General features: G+C 44.1%; 1 long non-coding RNA gene across 1 annotated transcript in view; it reads left to right on the forward strand.

Moving 5' to 3' along the window:
• The window catches only part of LOC120853041, a 37243-nt gene that overhangs the window by 9220 nt on the left and 3062 nt on the right, over nucleotides 1-24961 (forward strand). Inside the window, exons 2-3 of the long non-coding RNA XR_005718699.1 lie at nucleotides 11197-11294; nucleotides 13365-13497. This is a non-coding gene — a long non-coding RNA (uncharacterized LOC120853041). The remainder of the gene's footprint in view (nucleotides 1-11196; nucleotides 11295-13364; nucleotides 13498-24961) is intronic.

Below are 24961 nucleotides of genomic sequence, written 5' to 3' on the forward strand. Positions count from 1 at the left end.
ATCAGAGTCCACTCTGTGTCCATTGTGTCTCTACGGTCCAGCAAATGACTGTTTTAACATATGTTGCTTTTTTAATCTTCATGTGAATTGCATTCCTCTGCTTTGAAGCCCCAAACCACTATCCCAACATCCTCAAGTGTCTTTACCTGAAGATGGTATTTAAGGTAAGGGCTTTGGCCATTTTGGCAAGTTACTCAGTTTTCCTGGATCTCTCCAGTGTTATTAAACTTCTGTTTCATTTTTCTCCTATTAATCTGCTTCATGTCATTTTAATTTTTAGACCAGCCAGAAGAACCTAGAAGGGTAGAGGAAATTTTCTTCCTCTTCAACACTCATAAACCACTTAGAGTGGGCATTTCAGCATTCCCTCTGCCTTCTAAGACAGTCCTGACCTGCTAGGAACCAGACCTTTCCCTGTGCTGGTGTCTGCCGGCTGCCCTGGGACTCTGTGGTAATGATAAGTATCCTGCTCCGAGGTCAGGAAGCAGAACCGCTTGGACCCCCAAGTCTGCTAAAATTTCTATGTTCCACAAACACACTCACCTACTCAACATCCCAGCCTGGGGTCTCTACTTCATGTGGGTTCTTTTATTGCTTAAGAATGTTTAGATATTTACCATCCTTCATTTTCATGGCCTTGTGAGGTTGGAATCACGGCTTTCATTATTCTCATTGTAGTAATGTCATAACTTACCCAAGGCAGAACTGGACTCAAACCCAGATCTTCTTCCCTCAAATCCACCTCCCTCTCTGTGGCATATGAAAAAGTCGGTATTGCTACATATGACAGGCTTTCCACTTTCTTCCTGTTTTATACATTGCCTGTGAAAAAATGGACAAGGGAAGTTACTTTTCTATCAAGAGCTAAAACAAGCCGTTTTGCTCTATCAGAGATAATATGATAGCAAAAAAAAAAATAAAAGAATCCCTAGAGACGAGAAGCCCTGTGTAAATCTGACTGTGTTCTCCTAGCCCCGAGATTCCAATTACACACCGGCTGACCTCCGAGATCTAATCTTCACTGTTTCCTAAGGCATCGATATGATGGTTCACTCTCCCAAAATCCCCACCCTCCACTCAGCCTGACAGTCAGATTAAATGATAGGAGTGGAATTGTAGAGTGAAAAATGGCTCTCTTGGGGATATCACTCCCGTAGCCATGCATTCAAAGGAAGCTTAGACACAGCAGTATTTTCCTTCTCCTTTCCTTGAAATTAACCTAGAGGTAAAATCCTAACCCAACCTTGTTCACTCATATCAAGCGCTTACTGGAGAGTCTTGTTTCCTGCAAATCTCAGGCCGCTAAGGAAACGGGAAGGACGCCTGTGGGCCTCACCTGAAGAAACTGGCAGTTTCTCAGGGCGTGAGAAGTGAAACTGGGGCTGATGGCATTGGGACTTTCCTGTTGGGCCCGTAATTGTTCTCCTGCCGGGTGTCATTCGAGCCAGTAGAAGGAGATTGACTTTGGTTCAGAAGCAAAGAAAGGCAGAGGAGTAAGAGCTCCTGCTGCAGAGTCTGTGGTCTCCCAGAAAAGCTTGAGCGGGGGCTGCTTTCTAGGAACCTCCTCAGCAACGGCGGGGCAAGGAGCTCACGAGAGCGAGGATCTCGCGAGGCTGGCCCAGGGTGTGCAGCTCACCTCCCCAGGTGCAGCATCTCTGCACACGGCCCACCACTGCCACCATCTTGAATTGCAGTGCTGTGCGCAACACCTCTGCACGCACCCCAGAGCTGAGATGTCCGGCACTACAGCCATTTCACACTAAGAATTCTGGTCTGAAGGGCTGGGTTCCAGGCCTCTGTACATGACCCCCTTTGAGCAAGTAAAACCAGACTAAGCACAGAGGAAAAGGAAAAAAAAAAAAGAGTAGACTTTGTTACCCAGATTCTATTTTTATTTCTTGGGACTTGTTAATGGGCTTTGCTAGTGACAATGGGGTCAAATCCAGACAGGTATTCTGACCCAGAGACATCCAGGGCTTTGAAAAGTGTCCCTCCTCTACCCAACCCAAGGGGAAAAATAAACTTCCCAAAGGCAGGTTTGCACCACCTGTTCTGGGCAGAGCTGTGTGGTCGATTTTCTCCTTTGCCTGCGACCCGCTGTGCCTCCCCCAAGAAGATTCTCTGGGCCTCAGATGTGACCCCTGGGGTCTGAAGAGTCAGACAGGGAGAGACTCAACCACAGAGCTCTGAGTCCTGACTCCCATGAGTCAGCCTCCAGGTGGTGGGTCCTGTCCTCGCCGCCCCTGGAGGGACCCCTCTGAGGGCCTTTCCCACTCTAGAACCTGCTTTCTCTGGCCATTAACCTGAGAAAAGGAGCCAATTGAAAAGGAGTTTTTCAGTTTAAATTCAGGATTAGCTGTTCTAAGACTGATGGTGGAAATCACTCAGAAAACAAAATTTTTTTTTGGAGAATGCTTTTTGTTTTTTTAAAAAATACAAAGGCATACATAACAACTTATGTAGTTAATTTTCAAAATCAAGACCAAGAAGCATAAACCCTATCTATACATTTTTCAAAACCACTATAAGTAGTTTTCCTATTCTTTATCATAGTTAAATGGGCAGAAAAAGAGAAAAGGAAAGAACATATAAGTGTGGGAGAAATAAAAAGCATGATGAAAGACTGTAATAATAAGGATGGTGGGCACTATGCTAAGCACTGTTCACAGACTATTCTTATTTATTCATCCCCAACATTGTCCCTATTTTAGAGTACGGAAATTGAGGCACAAAGATTTTAAATAATTTGCTTGCTACTGAGGCTAAAAAAGTGGAGATGCCACCAAGAAAATCCAGTTCTCTATTATAACAAAATATGCTCAGTCATGTCTGACTCTGCAACTCCATGGACTGTAGCCTGCCAGGCTCCTCTGTGCATGGGATTTTCCAGGCAAGAGTACTGGAGTGGGGTACCATCAGTCAGTTCAGTTCAGTCGCTCAGTCGTGTCCAACTCTTTGTGACCCCATGAATCGCAGCATGCCAGGCCTCCCTGTCCATCACAAACTCCCAGAGTTCACTCAGACTCACGTCCATCGAGTCCGTGATGCCATCCAGCCATCTCATCCTCTGTCGTCCCCTTCTCCTCCTGCTCCCAATCCCTCCCAGCATCAGAGTCTTTTCCAATGAGTCAACTCTTTGCATGAGGTGGCCAAAGTACTCGAGTTTCAGCTTTAGCATCATTCCTTCCAAAGAAATCCCAGGGCTGATCTCCTTTAGGATGGACTGGTTGGATCTCCTTGCAGTCCAAGGGACTCTCAAGAGTCTTCTCCAACACCATAAACAAACACAATTCAGTTTTCATCCCACCACTTACTGGAGTGTGGATATGGGTGACTGAGTAACCTCCCTAAGTATCAGTTTTCCTCTCTGTATAAAGGGCATAATCATACATGCATCATCACAGGGTTATTTTGAGGTTTCAGTGAGATCACATCGGAGAAGGCAATGGCACCCCACTCCAGTACTTTTGCCTGGAAAATCCTATGGCGGAGAAGCCTGGTAGGCTGCAGTCCATGGGGTCACTAAGAGTCGGATACGACTGAGCGACTTCACTTTCAATTTTCACTTTCATGCATTGGAGAAGGAAATGGCAACCCACTCCAGTGTTCTTGCCTGGAGAATCCCAGGGACGGGGGAGCCTGGTGGGCTGCTGTCTATGGGGTCGCACAGAGTCGGACACGACTGAAGTGACTTAGCAGCAGCAGTAGCAGTGAGATCACATAGAGAGTCTGGCATGTGGAAGCAGGCCCCTGAACTATTAACCCCTGACTTCTAGACCTGCCTAGGAATTGATTACTAACCTTGACAGTAAGACACTATGTATTAAAATGATGAGTCATTGGCAGCCCTTGAATCAGATCACTGTTCCTGATTTCTTGCAGCCAAGAAATTCATTTGCTAAGCTCAGAAAACTTCTGTGAAATGATTGTGTGACATGGAGCAAGTACCAGCTGCTGTAGAGAGGCTTGGGCCATTTGGACCTAAGTGACACCCCAGAACTGCCTGCTACTCAGAATAAGGACAGTGCCCCCTGGCAATCCCATTGTCAGAAGCACTGGTGTAACAGGAGACAAAGGGGCAGGGCACAACTTTTGAAAGAATGACATAGGCCCAAGGACATGACATTAACTGATTAGAATCAAATGGGACCCAAGACAGCAGACATGACTATCCCTTGATCCTCAATCAGCAAGTGAAATGACACACCTAGAGGTGCCATGACAGTTCCAAGGCACTGTTAAAAGACCAAGGAGCGGGCAGTGGCCCAAATCCTGGAAATCTACCCCCTTCCCCAAAATCGTTGGAATAATCCTCCCACTCATTAGCATATGAAATTACCCAGCTTATAAAAACTAGCCACGCCACATTTCACAACTGTATTCACCCTCTGTGATGGCCTACACGCTGTCTGTGGAGTGCGCTTCTCTCTAAATCTGAATAAATCCTTTCTTACCTATCACTTTATCTCTCACTGAATTCTTTCTGTGATGAGGCATCAAGAACCTGAGCTTCATTGAGTCCTGAAACCAAATACCATAGTCTAAGCCACATGGGTTCAAGTTCCAAGCAAGATTTTGGCTGGCTTCAAGTCCCAAGCAGAGTTTTGACTGGGTTTGAGTTCCACCCACATGGGTTCGAGTCCCAAGCAGGGTTTTGACTGGTTTGAGTCCCAGCCACGTGGGTTCAAGTCCCTATCTGAGGTAAACGGTTTCACTGGGACCCAAAGAAAGGGAGCTGCCATGCTGATGGCCCAACTTCCCAACTTGTGCCCTTAGTTTACTGCAATCAGTCAAGTCAGCTCATAGCTCGGTTGGCCTCCCTTAGGAGCACAGTGTGACAACCCTTCACCAAGGCCAATCAACACCCGAAGTGGCTGCAGGATGCAGGCACAGAGTTTATTCTAGGCTCACCCTCTTTCCCATGGGGAAAAAACCCTTGTCAAACTTGAAAGAGCCAGCAATGGTCCGTGTCTACCTAGTTGCTCAAAACCAACTTACATCTTTACTTCCTTTTGCTTCCTAGCACAATGCAAGCAGAGGAAAGGGGGTTTTCCATTCTACTGGAACTACTAAAATCATAAAGCGCACTATTGGTTCCAGAGTATCCAGTCACAAAAAAAGACAGCTTTGGTTTCATTTGTTGTTGTTATTCTTTCTTTAATTGTTCCACAAACCAGTAGCTATAATTCTGATAGAGAGAATAAGTGGGTCAGCCCAGAGCAGGAAACATAAAAATAAGTGTAAAAGGAGATCTCAGTTCTTTGTTCCCTAGTTTTTCAGTTCAGATCCTGCAATGAGAGAGGGTCAGAGTTTATAGGGACCCAGAAGTCCTCAGATCCAATCTACGTGTCTGATGTGTGACCTCAGACAAGGACTCTTAGGGTCTCAGCTTCCTCACTCGCAAAATGGAGGAAGTAATTTTTGTCTCATTTGTTACAAATAAGAGCTGATTGTGCCAAGCACATTTCACGTGATACCATTCCACCCTCACACTTTCATTTTACAGATGAGAAAACTGAGGTAAAGAGAGGTTGCATTATTTGCACAAGGTCACACAACTAGCCAGAGGCAGACCTCATGGAGAAGTTAATCTTCAAATGTTAATCAATGCAAACGTGATTATCTTGAATGCATAAACACCTGCTTGAAATGCTTGAAACACTTCATTCTTTCAGATAGTCTAAAACAGCATCTGCAACCTTGTGTTCATCTATCATTTGTTTACCTGTCTTAAAAAGAAACAGATAAGGAAACGGTTAGATTCCAGTTCAACCCCTTTTCAGATAAGGACATGTTCCAAGCCAACTCAAAGAAGCGCCCCTACTTGCTTTGGTCATATTTCTGATGCCAAAACTTGGCCTCTGTGTCGCTGAATTGAATCTCAGAGACAGGGTTTGGGGTGAAGTAGAAAAAAATAGCTTTATTGTTTTGCCTGGCAAAACACAGAGGGCTCCTGCACTCAAAAACTGTGTGTCCCCAACCCTGGAGGTTTTGGTGAGGAGTTTTATAGCAATAGTTCAAGGATGATGCTGTTGATAAGATTAGAATGTGGGTAGAGCCTGCACTCCTTTAAACTGCTCTCAGATAATCTCTTGATGAGCTTCTCTGGTTCCTTTAATCTGACTTCTCTGATGATCTTCCCTGAAGAAGAATGCTAAATCTTCCACTGGAGGTTTTAGTTCTATAAAGAGCTTAAAGTGAAGTTGCTCAGTTGTCCAACTCTTTGTGACCCCATAGATTGTAGCCCAACAGGCTCTTCCATCCATGGGATTTTCTAGGCAAGAATACTGAAGTAGGTTGCCATTTAAAGATACTGTTATATGTATCCACTGAGGTGCAACCAGGACCCTACTCCAAGGCTGCACTATTGTTTCTTGGCTGCTCCCTCTCTTGTCTTTGCATCCCTTCCCTTCCTTTGCTGCTGCTGCTAAGTCGCTTCAGTCGTGTCCGACTCTGTGCGACCCCATAGACGGCAGACCACCAGGCTCCCCCGTCCCTGGGATTCTCCAGGCAAGAACACTGGAGTGGGTTGCCATTTCCTTCTCCAGTGCATGAAAGTGGAAAGTGAAAGTGAAGTCGCTCAGTTGTGTCCGACTCTTCACACCCTCATGGACTGCAGCCTACCAGGCTCCTCTGTCCGTGGGATTTTCCAGGCAAGAGTCCCTTCCTTTATTACTGTTCACATCTGCCATTCGGAACTCAGCGAAGGTCATGGAGGCCGAAGGTTGTTTCCTACAAATAAGGAATGGGGGACACAGAGAGTCTTCCATGCCCAGAAGCCCAACAGGGTCCTGCTCAGTTTCATTCCCTAATGGTACAAAACTGTCCATGCAGATCAAGCTGTATCAATAAAAGCTTGAGCCTTTTCCTGGTGGTAGTCTGGCTCTAAGCAGGCATAAGAGAGGTGGTCATTTTCCAATGACATGGTCCTACAGATTTCATAAATTTAATCTTGGAAGTGGAATAGTGCTGAAGAAAGTTCAGTGTGGGGCTGAGAAAGGCCAGGGATTAAGGGCTTGTGGTTGAGAAAAGTGATCCTGGATTCGGGTGGTCTTGATTTCCCTGCTGTCAGCCTTTCTCTGATAAAGTATGGTTTTGTCCTAGTTCTTCATCTCTTAAATCTCAACTATGAAGTGAGGGAAATAATAGCACCAATCCAAAACTTACTGTTTTGATTATTTTTCCCTATAATTCTACCAAGAGACTACCATTCTCAGGTATCCCAGTGTCTGATGATAAAAGCAGGAAAGTCTGATTCAGAATAGAAAACCCTGCTTCTCTCATCAGAGATTTTTACCTGATACCATGGTTTCTCCCTCCTCTAGCTCTCCTTATCTATGTAAAATATTTTTCCTTCTGAGTAACTTTCTTATTACCATTACACTAAAAGGAAAGTTGCATTCAGGTCATTAATACCCATCCTCTTGAAATCTCCATTTCTTCAAGAAGCTCTTCAAATTAAAAGAAAGCAAATACTGAGCAACTTTTAGGGATCTAACTATAAGATCATTATTATTTTAGACTGAGGCTTGCAAAACAAAGTAAGCACTGGGTTCTACCTCTATGTACAATGCTGATAACTCTCTGGAGGCTTCAGGCTCTACAGGATCTAGCCTGCTAACCTTTTCAGCTCATGGGAAGTGAAGGGTCCCCCATGGACTGCTGAGCTTTCCAGGGTGCTTCCCAAAGTATATGAACATTTATCTGCTCATAAATTATATAGCACTAATATATCACATGAGCTTCCCTTGTGGCTCAGTAATAAAGAATCTACCTGCCAATGCAGGAAACCCAGGTTCAATCCCTGGGTCAAGAAGATTCCCCTGGAGAAGGAATGGCAACCCACTCCAGTATTCTTATCTGGGAAATCCCATGGACAGAGAAGTCTGGGGGGCTACAGTCCATGGGGTCGCAAAAAGTCAGACACAACTTAGCAACTAAACAATAACAATACATTACATAGTGCTATATACAAATGATACAGTGTAAATATATAATAAGCATTGTATTTACACAAACAAAATGTTCAAAGGTGATGTGTTGGTCTGTTGGACTGCTATAATAGAATACCATAGACTGGGTGGCTTATAAAAAACAGAAATGTATTTCTCACAGCTACGGAGGCTGGGAAGTCCAAGATCAAGGCACTAGCAAGTGTGATGTCTGATGAGGGCCTCATAGATGGCCATATTTTCACAATGTAACCTCACATGGAGGAAGGCTCATGGGATCCATCTGGCTTTCCTTTCATGTGAGCACTGATCCCATTCATGAGGGCTCTGCCATCAAGACCTAGTCACCTACCAAAGGTCCTATACATCTACCATCACCCTGGGGCTAGGTTTCATGTACTAATTTGTTAGGAACCCAAGCATTCAGCCTGTAGTAAGTGATATGAGAAAAATTAGAAGATCTATTATTTTCTTCTTCCTCCCCAACAGATCTCTCAAGCACCAGTCTGAGGCAATGGTTCTCAAACTTTGGGTGAGCAAGAACAATCTGAAGAACTCGTTTAAAATTAAGATGGTCCAGGCCCCAGCCCTAGAAGTTCTTGTTTACTCTTTCATAGGAGGGGCCTGAAGTTTTTCCTTTTCCTGAGCTCAGGCTGACTCTGATTCCAACCCTCAATCATATTTTGGAACCACTGATCCAGACCCTTCTGTTTTCCTCCCCTTTTAATTTTCTGCTAAAATTTTAATCCTGTGATCTTGCTGGTACCTACCTCCTGGACACCCTCATGACTCCCTACGTGAATTAAAACAATAAAAATAACCATAGCTGCTATGTATTATTTCCTGCTTGGCAAGACTGCCTAGGGTTTACCTCTCCTTTAATCTAATCAAGTAAATATGCTTAGTCCCACTACACAGATGGAAAAATTGAAATCTCGGAATGCTAATGTCTTGCCCTAGGTCACCCAGTTAGTAAGCAATAGGCCAGGGACCTGAATCTAGATCTGTCTGATTCCAATGCCTTGACTGCTTCCAAAACAAGCCACTGTATTTTATTGAACCTCTACTATGACCTGAGGCTTCCCTGGTGGCTCAGTAGTAAAAGTCCACCCGCCAATGCAGGAGAGGCAGTGGTTCAATCCCTGGGTCAAGAAGGTTCCCTGGAAAAGGAAATGGCAACCCACTCCAGTATTCTTGTCTGGGAAATCCCATGGAGAGAGGAGCCTGGCAGGTTACAGTCCCTGGGGTCACAAAGAGTCAGACACAGCTGAGCGGCTGAGCACACACACTACTATAAACTCGGCACTTGGCTGGGCACTTCACATATAAATCTCTAATACTCATGACAGACTTGTGCTTGCAGAGGTGTGACTCTCACTCCACAGATTCTGATGTAGAAGAAATAGCTTTGCTTTCTGTAACCCACCCAAATTATAATTTTAAGCTCCTATTTTTCAGGCCCTCCTGGGTTTTCTTGCTCCAATACCACATACCACCAGTTCTAGGTCAGACACAATACCAAGGCCTGGAGTTGGGTGAGCACCTGGTCCTATCCCATCAGTCCACATAGACGATGTCCCATCCTCCCCATCTTCATGACCTGTTGTCACTGGTAGCTCACTGCTACTCCCAACCTATACCAGGCACAGGGGTATATTTTGCCCCCCGCTGACAAACTCACAGCCATTTCCTCTTTGAGTTCTTACTACCTTCTAGAAGCAATGTACTGTCCCCTCTGCCCTCTAGACAAATCTCCTTTTCCCCAACCTACTTACAAAGTCCAAGAGACTCTCTTTCTAGTGATAGGAAGGTAGGAATATTCTCCCTTCACATCCCTTTAAAACATTCTTAGCCTTTTGCTTGCTTTTGTTGTTTAGAATTCACTTATGCCAGGTCCTAAGCTTTAGGATGTTCAAGCTGGTTTTAGAAAAGGCAGAGGAACCAGAGATCAAATTGCCAACATCCGCTGGATCACCAAAAAAGCAAGAGAGTTCCAGAAAAACATCTCTTTCTGCTTTATTGACTATGCCAAAGCATTTGGCTGTGTGGATCACAATAAACTGTGGAAAATTCTGAAAGAGATGGGAATACCAGACCACCTGACCTGCCTCTTGAGAAATCTATATACAGGCCAGGAGGCAACAGTTAGATCTGGACATGGAACAACAGACTGGTTCCAAATAGGAAAAGGAGTATGTCAAGGCTGTATATTGTCACCCTGCTTATTTAACTTATATGCAGAGTACATCATGACAAACACTGGGCTAGAAGAAGCACAAGCTGGAATCAAGATTGCCAGGAGAAATATCAATAACCTCAGATATGCAGATGACACCACCCTTATGGCAGAAAGTGAAGAGGAACTAAAAAGCCTCTTGATGAAAGTCAAAGAGGAGAGTGAAAAAGTTGGCTTAAAGCTGAACATTCAGAAAACAAAGATCATGGCATCTGGTCCCATCACTTCATGGGAACTAGATGGGGAAACAGTGGAAACAGTGTCAGACTTTATTTTGGGGGGCTCCAAAATCACTACAGATGGTGACTGCAGCCATGAAATTAAAAGACACTTACTCCTTGGAAGAAGTTATGACCAACCTAGATAGCATATTCAAAAGCAGAGACATTACTTTGGCAACAAAGGTCCGTCTAGTCAAGGCTATGGTTTTTCCAGTAGTCATGTATGGATGTGAGAGTTGGACTGTGAAGAAAGCTGAGCACAGAGGAATTGATGCTTTTGAACTGTGGTGTTGGAGAAGACTCTTGAGAGTCCCTTGGACTGCAAGGAGATCCAACCAGTCCATCCTAAAGGAGATCAGTCCTGGGTGTTCTTTGGAAGGAATGATGCTAAAGCCGAAACTCCAGTACTTTGGCCACCTCACGCAAAGAGTTGACTCATTGGAAAAGACTCTGATGCTGGGAGGGATTGGGGGCAGGAGGAGAAGGGGACGACAGAGGATGAGATGATTGGATGGCATCACCAACTCAATGAACATGAGTTTGGCTAAACTCTGGGAGTTGGTGATGGACAGGGAGGCCTGGCGTGCTGCGATTCATGGGATCTCAAAGAGTCAGACATGACTGAGTGACTGAACTGAACTGAAGCTTCAGGAAGACAAAAGATTTCTAGACTTCTGTCTACTTTACTCTTCTTAGATGAGAGGGAGGGTGTGAGGGAGAGTTTGGGAGAAATATATTATTGATATCTCAAAATATTATCTCTGGCTCATGTTCTCTTATTTTACAGATGAAGAGATGGAACTCATGAAAGTTAAGTAACATTGTGCACAGCTAGTTGGTAGAAGACCCAGGATCTTGGAGGCACGTGGATTCACCAGTGTCTTGGTAAGTTAATCTGCAGAGTGAGGTCAGGAGTAGAGTTGGTTCCTGGCAGTACCCAGAAGACAAGAAATGAGGTGGGCTCAGGGGAGAGGAGCTAAGTAGATAGTCAGCTGTTTTAGGTTCCAGCTTTCTGGGAAATTAGTAAAGTGGCACCTTCAGATCCTGCTTAACAGTGCAGGTAGGACAGAGCCAGCCAAAAAGCCAGCACAGAAGCCTCTGCTCAGGAATCATGCATCCAACTAGAAGGTCTCCATGCCATAGACCTCCAGAAGGAGGTGCAGCCACCAGACAGCCCAGTCTTAAGCTTTGCCCTGGGCTCAGTCTGTCCAAACTAATAGGACCAAATGAAGGTCCTGCTCAGTTCGTTTCATCCAGGCAGTGATCATCAAGTTAGCTAAATACCCGCCCAACATTTCAACTTGGATGTCTAAGAGGCATCTCAGACTCCACCTAGCCAGAACTGAATTTTTGATCTTCTACCACCAACTCTGCTCCACTCACAGCCTTTCCCGTCTTAGCTAATATCAACACCACTGTCCCACCTGCTCAAACCAAAGTCCTTGAAGTCATCTTCACCTCTTCTCTCTCTTCACCCCAGTAGTCAGGAAATCCTGTTGCATCTACCTTCAAAATACATCTACCATCCATCCATCACTCCCCAATTCCACTTTGACCATGCTGAACTAAGGCACCATCACCTCTCGCTAGATCACTGTAATAGCCTCCTAGCAGATCTCACCACTTGCATCCTAGTTTGCTAGTAATCTGTTCCTAGTCTTGTAAACTAGAATGATCTTTTACAAATATTATAAAAATTATATCACTCTTCTGCTCAGAGTGAGTCCCCATGTCTCACAGTATAAAAGCCAAAGTCCTTTGAATGACGTTTCCCTAGTCACCGGCCTCCTTGCTGTTCCTGGAACATTCCAGGCATGCTCTTACTTCAGGGCCTTTGCACTGGCTGCACTGGCTGTTCTAACTACCTGACGCTTTCCTCCTCAACATGTCCCCAGGGGCAACTCCCTCAAAGCCTTGCTCAGAATTCAACTTCCCAACAAGGCTCACCCTAACCATTCTATTTAAAATCACTACCTTCCCCAACCCCCTTAACTCAGCCATGCTTTTCCTTCTCCCGTCACTCAGATCGTATTCTACCAATCTACATAAATCTCTTATGTATTATACCTGTTGTCTCTTATCTGACTCCTCCCATCTCCTGTGGTACATAAATACCACATGGACTGGAATCTTGGTCTGTTTTGTTCACTTGCTTATCCCAAGTACTAGAACAGTGCCTGGCATGTAACAGGTACTTTTTTTAAAGTTGAAAAAAGTGAATAAAGTTTACCAAGGAATATTACACGAGAAACATGGTAGCATTTCCCCTGTCTGGTTTTGCCAAGTGGCCTTACTTCTCAGTCCTCTACACAGTTAGAGTTCATTAATACACAGGAGGAAAGAGTGTGCTTACTCATTTTTCAAAGCGGCCCCCAGCAAAAGCATCCAGTTCTGCATCTTTGCTCCTTTACCAACTCCTTTTCACACTGACATTAGAGGTTTTCTGCCCCTTTCAGTTATAGAAACTTTGCCCATCACTCTTTGACCACAGGACCAGTAGTTTTGCTAAACTCAACGGAAAACAGACCCCATGGGGGCTCTCCTCATAGCAGAGTCCTTTCCTTTCTCTTTGAGTTTAGTCTGCATTTGAAATACCACTGCCTGTATCCCCTTTACAGTGCTGTCAGAGAGAGACTTAGGCAACTCTGTGGAAGCCACCTATCCCTGACCTTTGACAGAATTTCCAAACATATTAACTTCAAACTGATGCCTTTGGAACTGTGACCTTGGCCCTGGAAGGCAAGAATACATGACAAGATATTTTATTTTCAAAATGTATCAGGATAAAAAATACTTCTGTAAATCAATCTTCTTCTTTTGTATGAGGCAGATTTAGATTTGGGGGTTGGGTGTAGGAAGGAAAGAGTCTGAACACTAGAGAACATGTTTAAAAGGTTAATTATTAATGGACAGTCTTCCCTAACAAAGTATCAATAGGCAATCTTGTCTCTTTAGCTTCAGAAATTAGCAAGAGGACCTCGGACCCCAGGTGAAACAGGAGAAATGGAAAAGCCCCTGTATGTCTCTATCTTCTTGTTTTTGTGCATCTTGATCCAATCAAGTGCCCATGGACAAAGCCTGAGACCAGGTAAGAGCCTGCCTTTTCTCCAGAGATGGGCATGGACTTTCTTCTTTAAATGTATATTGCAGTGAATCCACGCCTTTTGACTATGTCCGATAGAGTTTGCTTCACAGTGTATTAGGTGATTCTATGATCGGCATCACAGGTCATAGGGACGTGTAGCTGTTTGTAGGCGTTTCGGAAAATTCTGAAATTTAAATTTTGAAACCGCTCTAGGCGTAGAAGTCTTCTCAAAGCGATGGAGTCTCTCTCATATCTGATTCAGAAATAGTCAGGCTAAGACTTCTTTGTGGTGGCAAATAATCTGAAAGAGTCTCAGATCTTCCTGAGAGTTAATTTGGTGTCTAATTTGCAGTTGAAGAGAACAGCTTGTAATGAAACCTTCTATCTTGCTGAGGTTTTCTAATTGCTGGCTTTCTCAGAAGAGAGGAATTTGTAGAATCTTCTTTCCAGTCAGGTTGAACACGGAGCTATCATTGCACATTTTCTAAACCTCACTTTTTCTGTCAAAGTTTTATTCTGAGACTAAGCAGTCACACCTATTTGTTCTGGAAATTCATAGGCTGATGGTCAAGGTGATCCAAATGCTTGATTAGGTAGGTGGATCACAGGTTTCTGGCTAAAGAGTGCATTGGATCAATACATCATGGATCTGAAGTGAACTGAACACTTTGGCCAAACGAGACAGGGCTTTGGGACTTTATATTTGTGTTGCTTACTGGTTTTTCTTTCCTCTAAGACTATGACTGGAGGGAGCTCCAGAAAGAATTAGAAGCTTACTACCCAAAGACATACCTGAAAACTCCAGAATATTTTTTTTCTCCTTGAAGAAAAAAAGGCTATTCTTTGTATTTAATTATTATTTTGTATATTAGGTCAGTTAATAACTTATTAGCAGTATTAATTATTACCATTCATTGAGCATTTTGTATGTCAACTACCAGGTTAGTTATTTCGCATACATCATCTCACTTACAAAACTGAGTCCAAAAATATTAATAATAACTTAGAGCCATGCAGGCAGAATTGTTCATGATTTTTCCTCCCTGTGTTCACAAGGATATTGGTGAAGGGCCTTTCCTGCCCTTTGGCCCAGAATGTTTTTAATTTCTTATCGAAGCATAACATATATCTCAAAAAATACCTATATCATAAAGTGCTCAATGAATTTTCACAACCTAAGCCAGCATCCCAGGAGCCTCCCTTGCACATGCATCCCTGGAGGCTTTACATAGATTATTTTGACTTTTTGGAGCTTTTCAGTAATGGTTGCATAAAATATGTGCTCTTTTTGTTCTGGGCTTCTTTCACTCAACATTATGTTGGTGAGACACCCATGCATTACATGTAGTATGACACATTCACTCAGGTCACTGTAGCATCCTGCTGTATGAATATACCGCCTTTGGTTTATTTGTTCTGCTTCTGATCAGACCAGATGTTTCAGTAGAGACTTGGGGGTTGGACGCCATTAGAGTCAAGGTGAGGGATGAAAGGCAGGATGGCCTCCCCCGGGGTTGCTGGGTATTAGCCACATTTCCCTCAGCAAAGCCTGTGCTGGTCAGCTACTGCTTCCCCAGGGTCCTGGCTTGCCAAATGCTGAGGGAAGTTTCCATTAGCAGGAAGGTTCTTCAGAGAAAAGGATCAGAGACAGGAAGCCTTTTGTTTCCTTGAGAGCAGAACATCTTGGCAGAATTTTTTCTGCGGGGAGTGAGTCAGATCCGTGTACACTAGGCTGGTGTGACATCTTTCTCTTCCCGGGGCACTGCAGGCAACCAGGTACCCCACAGCGGAGCCCTAGAAGGTTGAGTATCTATGCCTTGTAGGACAGTTTCCCAAACTGCCCTCCCAGGGGATGTTTTTGGCTGTCAGAACCAGGGAGACAGTGCTATTGGCAAGCAGGGCTTAGAAGCCAGGGATATTGCTAATCATTCTACAGTGGACAGGACAGCCCCCACAGCAATGAATTATTCAGGACCAAGTGTCACTATACCAGGAAGAACTCCCATGGGATCCTTCCTCCTTAACCCCAGACCTCCCAGCTTACTTCTTTTTATCATTATTGATGACATTGCTAATGGACCCACTAATGTATTGTACACCCAGTATATGCCAGACATTGCACAAACATTTTACCCAACTTTCACCTTATGGTGGAGTCAGACAGCAGAAAAACGACTTTCTGGAGATTCCACAAGAGGAGCAAGAGGTCCCTAGACTGGATCTATCTGCTTAATGCTATAGGGTTCTGGCCATTGTGCTCCCACCTCATGGTTTAACAGCCATGGATCCCTAGAAATCCATTCTGCTCAGTTCCTCTCCCAGGAGAGGAATATTGGGTAATTCCTGTCCACCGATGCCAAGGGAAAAAAGATACAGTGAGCATCCCGAAGATCCCAGGACACAGAGCCTCCATTACCCTCATCCCCAGACCCCACTCCTAAGGCCAACACTGCTTAAATGGTAGCCAGTGCTCCTAGACCCTGGCAGCCCCCACCGCCCAGTGATATCCACCAGCACTGCCTCAGGGGCCTGGCACCTCCCTGCAATTCCTGCCGCAGCCTCCACATCCCAGAAGCAGCTGAAGCCCATCCATCAGCCCCTCACTCATTTAACCAGTGTACATAGGCATCTGCCACACTGAAGGCAGTGCGTTAGTACAGACATTCTCAACTTCCCAGCAGGTCCCATTACACTCTCAAAAATTAGTCACAATTCCAAAGAGATCTTTTTTATGTGGAACACAGCTATCAGTATTTACTGTATTAGAGACTAAAATGGAGAACACTTTTTAATGTTTTGAATAATAACAACAAACTCATCACGTTAGCATATGAAACACTAAATTGTGAGGGATAACTGGTATTTGCCAAACAACAACGAAAAATGAGTCAGAAGAGTGACACTGGGTCACAAAGAAATTTTGCTACTTTTTCATGTTTGGCTTAATAAAAAGGGCTGGGCTCTTTTTCATCTGTTTCTGTATTGAATTTGTTGTGAAATGTTACTTTGTCTGGACTACACAAAGAAAACCGGCCTCAGGTAGAGGGAAAGAGAGTCAACCTTAGACGTCCCGCCAAGGCCCTCACTCAGAACTGCTTTGTTTGTGCAGCAGACACTGTACAACGTGGACTGCACGGCTGCCCCTGCTCCCCACAAGCTTACTGACGAATCAGGTTGACCAGGGGCAGGAAGACAGGAACCGCCTGCACTGCCAGAGGGCAGTAAGGGGGCCATCATCCATAGAGAATGTGACAGTAATAAAAACTTCTCATCATCACGATTCTAAATAATGCCAGTGATAAAAATTAACACCTCCTCCAAAACAGTTCTTTTGGTCAGAGTTGTAAACAACTGCTATGGTTACTACTGAGTTTTATTAATGTATACAAAAACTTCAAATGATCACAGTTTCATATCACTTCTCCTTGAATATATGTTCTCTGTTAATGTCAATTTAGAGACCCCCCAGTTACATAGTTGTTCCCTGATGTTCATTGACCACGATGTATGCTCATTGCAACTGTCCAATTGTTCAGTATCCTCCCAACTTATTTTGTCATCTCACGTCCCAAATTCCATGGTATTTATTGCTTGTTTTTGCCTTTAAATAGAAATAGTAGATTTAAAATTAAAAATGATATCATACTGGTTTAAAAAACAAAGAAATAGAATCTGACTTCAATTCTGTTATCCTGTGTGACCACTTAGACTTTTGGGTTTAAAACCTAAAACAGAAAAAGAGGTTTTACAGTGAACTGTGAGGTATAATATTTTGTTTGGGAAGTAAAAATTTGGGTTCTTCCAGGAAATATCTTTAATGGATTTGTACATCTTTAAAGTGGAAATATATTCTTTTTTAAATTGTTGTTTTAAAACTAAATAACAAATCAAGAAAATAGTGATTATTACTGGTTTTTGCATATATGGATACATATAACTGAAAATAGTTCTTATAGAACAAATGGTATTAAAATGATCCGTTCTGGGTTTTACGTATATAAGGTATAAACAGTCTAATAAAGGAGATAAGATGTATATATAAATTTTTTTTCAACTGGATCATAAAATGTGATGAGTACCACTGGAGAGGAGGACAAAGGGGTGAGTGTTTGTGTCCCCCACAAAATTCATATGCTGAGATCCTAACCCCCAACAGGATGGCATCTTAGGAGGTAGGGACTTTGGGAGGTGATTCAGTCGTTAGGGTGGAGACCTTATAAATGGGTTCCTTCTAAAAGAGACCTCAGAGAACCCACTGGCTCTCTCTACCATATGAGGAAACCTGGAAAAGGGTTTTTACCAGAATATGCTGGAACCCTGATCTCAGATTTCCAGCCTCCAGAAATGTGAGAAATAAGTTTCTTTTGGTTACAAGCCACCCACTCTATGGTAATTCGTTACAACAGCCTGAATTAACTCAGTCAAGGCACAGGTAGAGATGAAGAAGCGCTCACTTCCAAGTACAGGTAGAAGAAAGGCTTCTGGGAGGAGTCAGCCTGTGAGCAGAGTCTTACAGGATAGAATCTGGACAAACAAGAAGGAGGCTTTCCTTGTGCATAAGCGAAGGGACAGAGACAATAAAGTACACACGTTTTCCAAGCCCAAACATCTTCCAAAAACAGGCCTTCTGGGAAGGAGAAAAAAAACTATAGGAAGGAGTTGACAGCAGCAGTGCATCACCCCTGTCAAAAACTAGAGACAATCTGAGTGCCCGACAATAAACCATCAAGGAGGGAGCGGGCGGCTATTCCGAAGTCCTCCTTTAAACAAGCATTGTGTTGGATACCTGCTACTCGGAGTGCCCAGAAATTTGCGGAGCAATAATGACAGGAATCTGAAATAAAAGCCTTGCTGCTAACACTTAGGCATTTATAGTGGCAGATGATCAAGAGATCGGTGACCTCCAAAAGCTTGCAGAACAACTGGTCTTGGAGCTTTCAAAAACAAGTATGAGGAAATTTCATATGCGATAAAATGGGGGAGAAAACAGGACTAAATGAATTATATATCGAATCACAACTACAATAAAAAATTCTTATACTTGTATATCACTAGGGATTAAAAGTATATGTAAAGATCGATAAAGAGTTTTAAGGCCATGGAATCTGCATGTGTGTGTGTGTTTTAAGTATTTACGTGTAAAAGAAAAAATAAAAAAACAACCTGATTAGCGGCAATTAGATCTGTCCTGGATTTGCTGTCCCTCGGAGACCACCTCCATCTATCCCCACAGGCTTGCAAGGCCCAGAATTACATCCCCAGTGGGGCCTGCAAATTCCTAACAGGCCTCCACAACTGCAGGAAAGGTCATTCATGAGTAACATCTGAGGTGGGATCCAGAGATGGAACTCACCCAGGCGAGTGCATGAAGTCGAATCAGCAGAAAGTCAGTCCATAGAACTCTTGTGAAATCGTACCTGCCCTCTGCTAGAGCCCTTCCCACCATACTGCCAGACTTCCTGCCCTGTGGCTAAGCCAGTCTGGAGCCCTCCTGAGGGCATGGTACCCAGAGAGGAGAAGTCTGGGGAGACAGGACCGCAGGCCATCTCCCACCCTGCTTGCCTTTCACAAGGGGCTCAGGACTTGAAGCCATATTTAATTCTGGGCCAGGTGAACAAGATCCCCACTACCACCTTTCCACTGCCCTATTTTCCATACCAGCTGCCACACTGCTATGAGGCATGCTGTGTCCCTGCAGATGAGTCAGCAGGGAAAGGGGAAGGAGAAGCAGGGCTGGGCCAGAGGCTTGCTCGATTTTAGGCCCGGTGCACAAGACACGGCTGAGCAGTTCCAGTTACATTCTCCAAGGGCCTGTGACCACCTTGACCTCAGCCTGGGGTGTCTCTGACATCCCTGAGGTCCACATAGGACACGAGGCACAGCATTTCTCATAGGTGTATGCTGGTTCTTAGAAGAGTGTTCGTTTTAGAGTAGGGCCCTGTCAGCCAGGGATTGCAGTCCAGCCCACTAGGGCAGGGGGCTGGCCAGGAGCAGGTAAAACATCTGCTGCTGCTGCTGCTGCTAAATTGCTTCAGTCGTGTCCAACTCTGTGCGACCCCATAGACGCCAGCCCACCAGGCTCCCCCATCCCTGGGATTCTCCAGGCAACAACACTGGAGTGGGTTGCCATTTCCTTCTCCAATGTGTGAAAGTGAAAAGTGAAAGTGAAGTTGCTCAGTCCTATCCAACTCTTCACGACCCCATGGACTACAGCCCACCAGGCTCCTCCGCCCATAACCCCTGCCAAATGCGCTGGGGATCCTAGCCAGACTCTAGCCCCAGGGTTAAAACTAGAACAATGGGTCAGAGCCCAGCTAGTCCTGTGGAGAGTGGGGTCTCTGTTAAGGCAGACAGCAGGTGCACCCAGCTGCTAATACTTGGGCACCCAGCTTAGGGCCAGGAGACAACCTGGATTCAGGTCAGGGGGCAGCTGTACTGCTCAAGAGAAATATCATTCTTGGATGTTGCTACAAGGTAGCGTGGCGACTTCTTGGCAGCCTCAGGGTTTCAGGAAAGGATTTAGGTAAGGGAAAACCTGTGTTTCTGGATACCTCTGGAAAACTCAGGGCTACTGACTGACATTACTTTCCTCTCTGTTTATGACTATTTCCAGAAACACTCATAGATTGGATGTTTCTTCGGGATCTCGGGGGAGGGGCAGGAAGAAGTACAGAGAAGGGGAGGCCTCCTTGTTTGTCCCAGCACTTTCTCTTCCATGTGTGCCAGTTCACCTTCAGGGTCCTGGCGAGGTATACTTTGGCACAGCTTTTAGATAATGTATTGTGGAACTACTAAAAATAGTTCTCATGACCAGCGGTCCCCAACCTTTTATGTCACCAGGGACCAGTTTTGTGGAAGACAGCTTTTCACGGACTGGGGTGGGAGGAGATGGTTTGGGGATGATTCAAGCATGTTACCTTTATTGTGCACTAATCTAATCTAATGTCACCGCTGATCAGACAGACAGGAGGTACCAATCTGTAGCCCAGAGGTGGTTGAGGCTGCTTATGATGATATGAAAGTGGCACACTGAATAATATTTTCATTCCAAGGCTAAGTGGGACAAAAGTAGCATGCCTAATTGTGTGTGTCTTCTGATTACAATTCCATGAAAACATGTGTATTTGAGGAAAAAAAATTACTAAAGAAAACGAACAAACATGTTCATACTTCAGTTGAGTTTACACCTAAATTTCTGTCTTCCAAATTTTATGTAATGTTATAGTTTGTATATACTATTTTGCTTGAATGATTTGAATAATTTGAAAATTTATATCAAAATGATAAAGCAAAGGGATTTGACTAGTCAGACTCAAACTTTAGTGTGCACTAGAAGTCTATTAAAATATGATTTTATTAAATCTCATTTATTTATAAAATAAATGAATTCTATTAAATTTGTTAGCAAGTTCCTAACTCAGTGAGCCTGGGTGGATCCAGGAATTTGCATTTCTAAAGGTCCCAGGTCTTGCTTCAGGTCTGGGGACTACACATGGAGAACCACTGAAAAACAAAAATAACAGTTAATGCCAAAACATTAACTTGACTTGAATCCAGGTCCCCTGACTTCCTGGCTTAAAGTTCTTCCCTCAGAAATAATGCAAACCCTGGGGCAAAACTGGTTTTCATTTCTCAGTATCCTGCAGCAGGTAAATGGAGGGATATCAGTGTTTATGATCCTGAATATTGACTTCCCTCAAGGGAGAGTATGAGTGTTAGTTCCTCAGTTGTGTCCAACTCTTTGTGACCTCATGACTGTGGCCTGCCAGGCTCCTCTCTCCATGGAATTCTCCTGGCAAGAATACTGGAGTGGATACCCATTCCCTTCTCCAGGGAAGTCTTCCCAATCCAGGGATTGAACCCGGGTCTCCTGCTTTGTAGGCAGATTCTTTATCATCTGAGCCACCAGGGAAGCCCAAGAGTAGCCATATCCCAAATAATATAAAACCACTAAATATTCATGACAATTTAAATTGTTTTATTCTCCAGAATAAAATACTATCATGCTGAAAAGGCAGTGGTTCTTTAATTGAAAACAGCAATTCCCAAGTTGAGATTTAGTTGTAATTGGTAGAAAAATACTAGTTGTAATAATGAATTAACCATACACAGTAAAGCATGCCTTGGCAGGCCTGAAAATAGGATCAAGCAAATTCTTTTCCTATGAGCTGGGCATTACCATGAGTTGGGCAGAGTCTGTGATAATCCTAGCTGACTAGGACCAGCCTTTCCATGACTGCGAAAAACTTTCCAGTGACAAATGTTCCAGTCTCCTTGTCCCAAGAGAGACCAAAAGAGTGAAAACAATATACTTCTTCTGAAATTTAACAAGATAAACAACAACAAATTACAGCATTTATTAACCCCCTACTGTGTACCAGGCCCCATGGTTTGTACAAAAAGGTGTTCCTGAGAATACAAAAATGAAAAAAGCATACTTCCATTCATCAAGGAGCTTCCCAGCTGATGAAATCTGAAGTCTCCTACAACTGTGTGTGTGTGTGTCTGTGTGTGTGTGTATTAGAGATTGGAAGAGGTATAATTTCAACATGATGTGATAAGTGCACAATTAGATACAAAATATCACAAGGCAGGAAAGGTTAGCAGAGGAGGCTTTATAGAGGAACTGATATTTGAGATGAGCCTTGAAGGAGAAGTAAAAGGATATAGCAAGCAGAAGGAAAAGCATGAGCCAGCCTTGGAGACTTGAAAGCATAAAATGAAAGTGGGAATCCCTGAGATGTTTGCTGGGCTTCCCTGGGGTAAAGAATCTGCCTGTAATGGCAGCAGATGCAGGTTCAATCCTTGGGTCAGGAAGATCCCCTGGAGAAGGGCATATAGGGTCATAAAGAGTCCAACACGACTGAAGTGACTAAAGTGACTGAGCACACACACACACATTCTTAAATATAAATTGAGGACATGCACACAGACAGTTGCTATAGCTCAGGGTATGGCACAAAAGAAGTGGTCAGAGGTGAGGGCCTCAGAGGCCACGCTGACGAGTTTGGCCCTCACCCTGGAGGCAGTGGGGCTGCCACTGAAGCTGGTATTTGGAAAGGGGAGGGACTCTATCACTGGCTGCCTTTCCTGCTGGGTGGATGGCTCTGTCTCACAGCCTGGCTGAAATTCTAGCCACTCCCTGATGGAAAGCCATGTTATCAGCAGGAAAAGACAGGGGTGGGGCTCAGAAGTTACAGGCTCTGCAACCTCACCTGACTGAGGCCGACCAACACTCAGACTTACCCATGGGCAAGTCTGTTTGAAGTTTACATGTTAATTGCTATTCCTAAACACTAAATGGTAGGAGAGATTTATACCAATGAAACTGAGGCAGGTACACACAATAGAACCTTCAATAGGAACCTACAATTTAAAAAATATAATACCTTCTTCTGAGCCTCAAAAGAGAACCATCTGCAAATTCCACATCACACTAGTTTATAGACCTATAGCAATTTCAATGGTAAAAACTCCTGAGACTTCCCTTGTGATCCAATGGCTAAGACTGCACACTCCCAACTCAGGAGACCCAGATTCAATCCCTGGTCAGCAAACTAGATCCCACAAGCCACAACTAAGACCCAGTGCAGCCAAATAAATAAGAAAATACTCATTAAAAAAAAAAAATCTTGTTCCTACCTGCATGATATCACTTGATTCACACAGTATCCTGGGTAGGTATCATTATGCCCATTTTACAGATGTAAAGATTCACCAGCCAAGGGTACAGGGAACATACTTGGAATCAGATGAAAGTTAGGATTATTTGGCTTACTGCAGCTAGGGAAGACATACTCCAGAGAAACTCGAGAGTATCCCTACATGAGGAGTTGAGAGGGGCTTCTTAGAAAATCTGGGCTTGTGCTGGGTGAGACTACAGAAAGGCTGGGGAAGCTGGGGAATTCTAGAAGGCAGCTGTGCTCACCACTGCACCACCAATGCTGCACGGTAGTAGCCGTTCTCAGTGGGATTCTGTCAAAAGGGGAGGAGATCATTCAGCTATCTGGTATCTTAATCTAATTAATTGTTGTGAAATCATTAGTGCTTAATTTAACATTCGAGCAGCCGAGGCTAAAACTGGCATTGCTACAGGAGTAGCAGTCACTCCTTGTTAGCTGGAAGCAGGCAATGTCTGGTCACGTTTTTGGAGTCAGAGTGGCCTCCTATCTGTCCTGTTGCAAACATAGATGCAGAGGGTTTTTGTAGCATGTTGCTTCTATGTTGTGGGCATTGTCTATGTTCAGTTGGGAACATCATGGTCTGGCTGCCAGCAAGGCTCATTTTTGTTGCTGTTGTGTTTGTTTTCCTTTTCTCACTTACCCAGTAACCCAGGTAATGTCACTGACATCTCTTGATACCTCTGCCCTAGCCAAACAGCCTTGGGTGCCTGCCTTCACCTCCTGAGCCTACAATCTCTCACCAGTGTTGGCCCTTCCAGCACTGACAGCCTGAGTGTCACCAGGGCTCATCAAGAGCCAGCGTGGTGCCCTAAGACCTTTAACACCTACCTCATCAGCTGTCAGCTATTTAACCATTAACAGGAGAGAGAAATATGAACACAAAGTTCTATCCACTTTAAACATGAAACATTGACCCTGCCTTAGCCCTAGTGCAACGCAGTTGCCTTGAGCCATTCAGAGATTCCCAAATACCAGAGGGATGAAGGTGCAGTTCTGTAAGAGCAAGCCAAGCAGTAGATAACCATTAGACCTTTCCTTTCCCAAGGCTGTTTTCTACTGGTCCAGACACGCATTTATTTTTGGTTTGAGTAATAACAGTGAAAAATATACATTTGATGTTTACATTGTTTTGAGTAGAAACGAGGTGTATGAAATAATGTGCTTAGTTGCTCAATCATGTCTGACTGTTTGCAACCCTATGGACCATAACCTTCCAGGATCCTCTGTCCATGGGATTCTCCAGGCAAAAATACTGGACTGGGTTTCATTCCCTTCTCCAGGGGCTCTTCCTGACCCAGGGATCAAACCCTGGTCTCCTACATTGCAGGCAGATTCTTTATCTCTGAGCCACCAGGTAAAGTCTATATGAAATAATAGTAACTACTAATTTTGAGAACTTTTAAATGTGCCAAATGCTTTGTCTATTTGTTTTCCTTTATCCATGCAACCTTCCTGGAGATAAGTATCATTGTCACTACTTTACAGGGGAAACTATGGTTTAGAGGGATGAAGCAGTAAGCGCAGCTCCAGGATCCCTGGGATTCTCACTGGTGCTTATTTCTGGTGATGCTGGCTCCCTTCAGAGCCCACATGGGTACATTTGCTTTCAGAGGTTTCCCACTTTGAATGTTGCTCAATGTCAGGGGAGCCTCAGATGTACTCGGAGCCTCTCTGGGCCTGGCCCCTTCTAACTAGAAGTTTGCACTCATCTTACCCATTGTGAGTGATGTCTGCCTCTCAATGGCCCAAGAGAAAATCCATGCCTGGACCAAGTCCTGGTCCCC

The sequence above is a fragment of the Oryx dammah genome, unplaced genomic scaffold, assembly GCF_014754425.2.
Source record: "Oryx dammah isolate SB20612 unplaced genomic scaffold, SCBI_Odam_1.1 HiC_scaffold_26, whole genome shotgun sequence".
NCBI lineage: Eukaryota > Metazoa > Chordata > Mammalia > Artiodactyla > Bovidae > Oryx > Oryx dammah.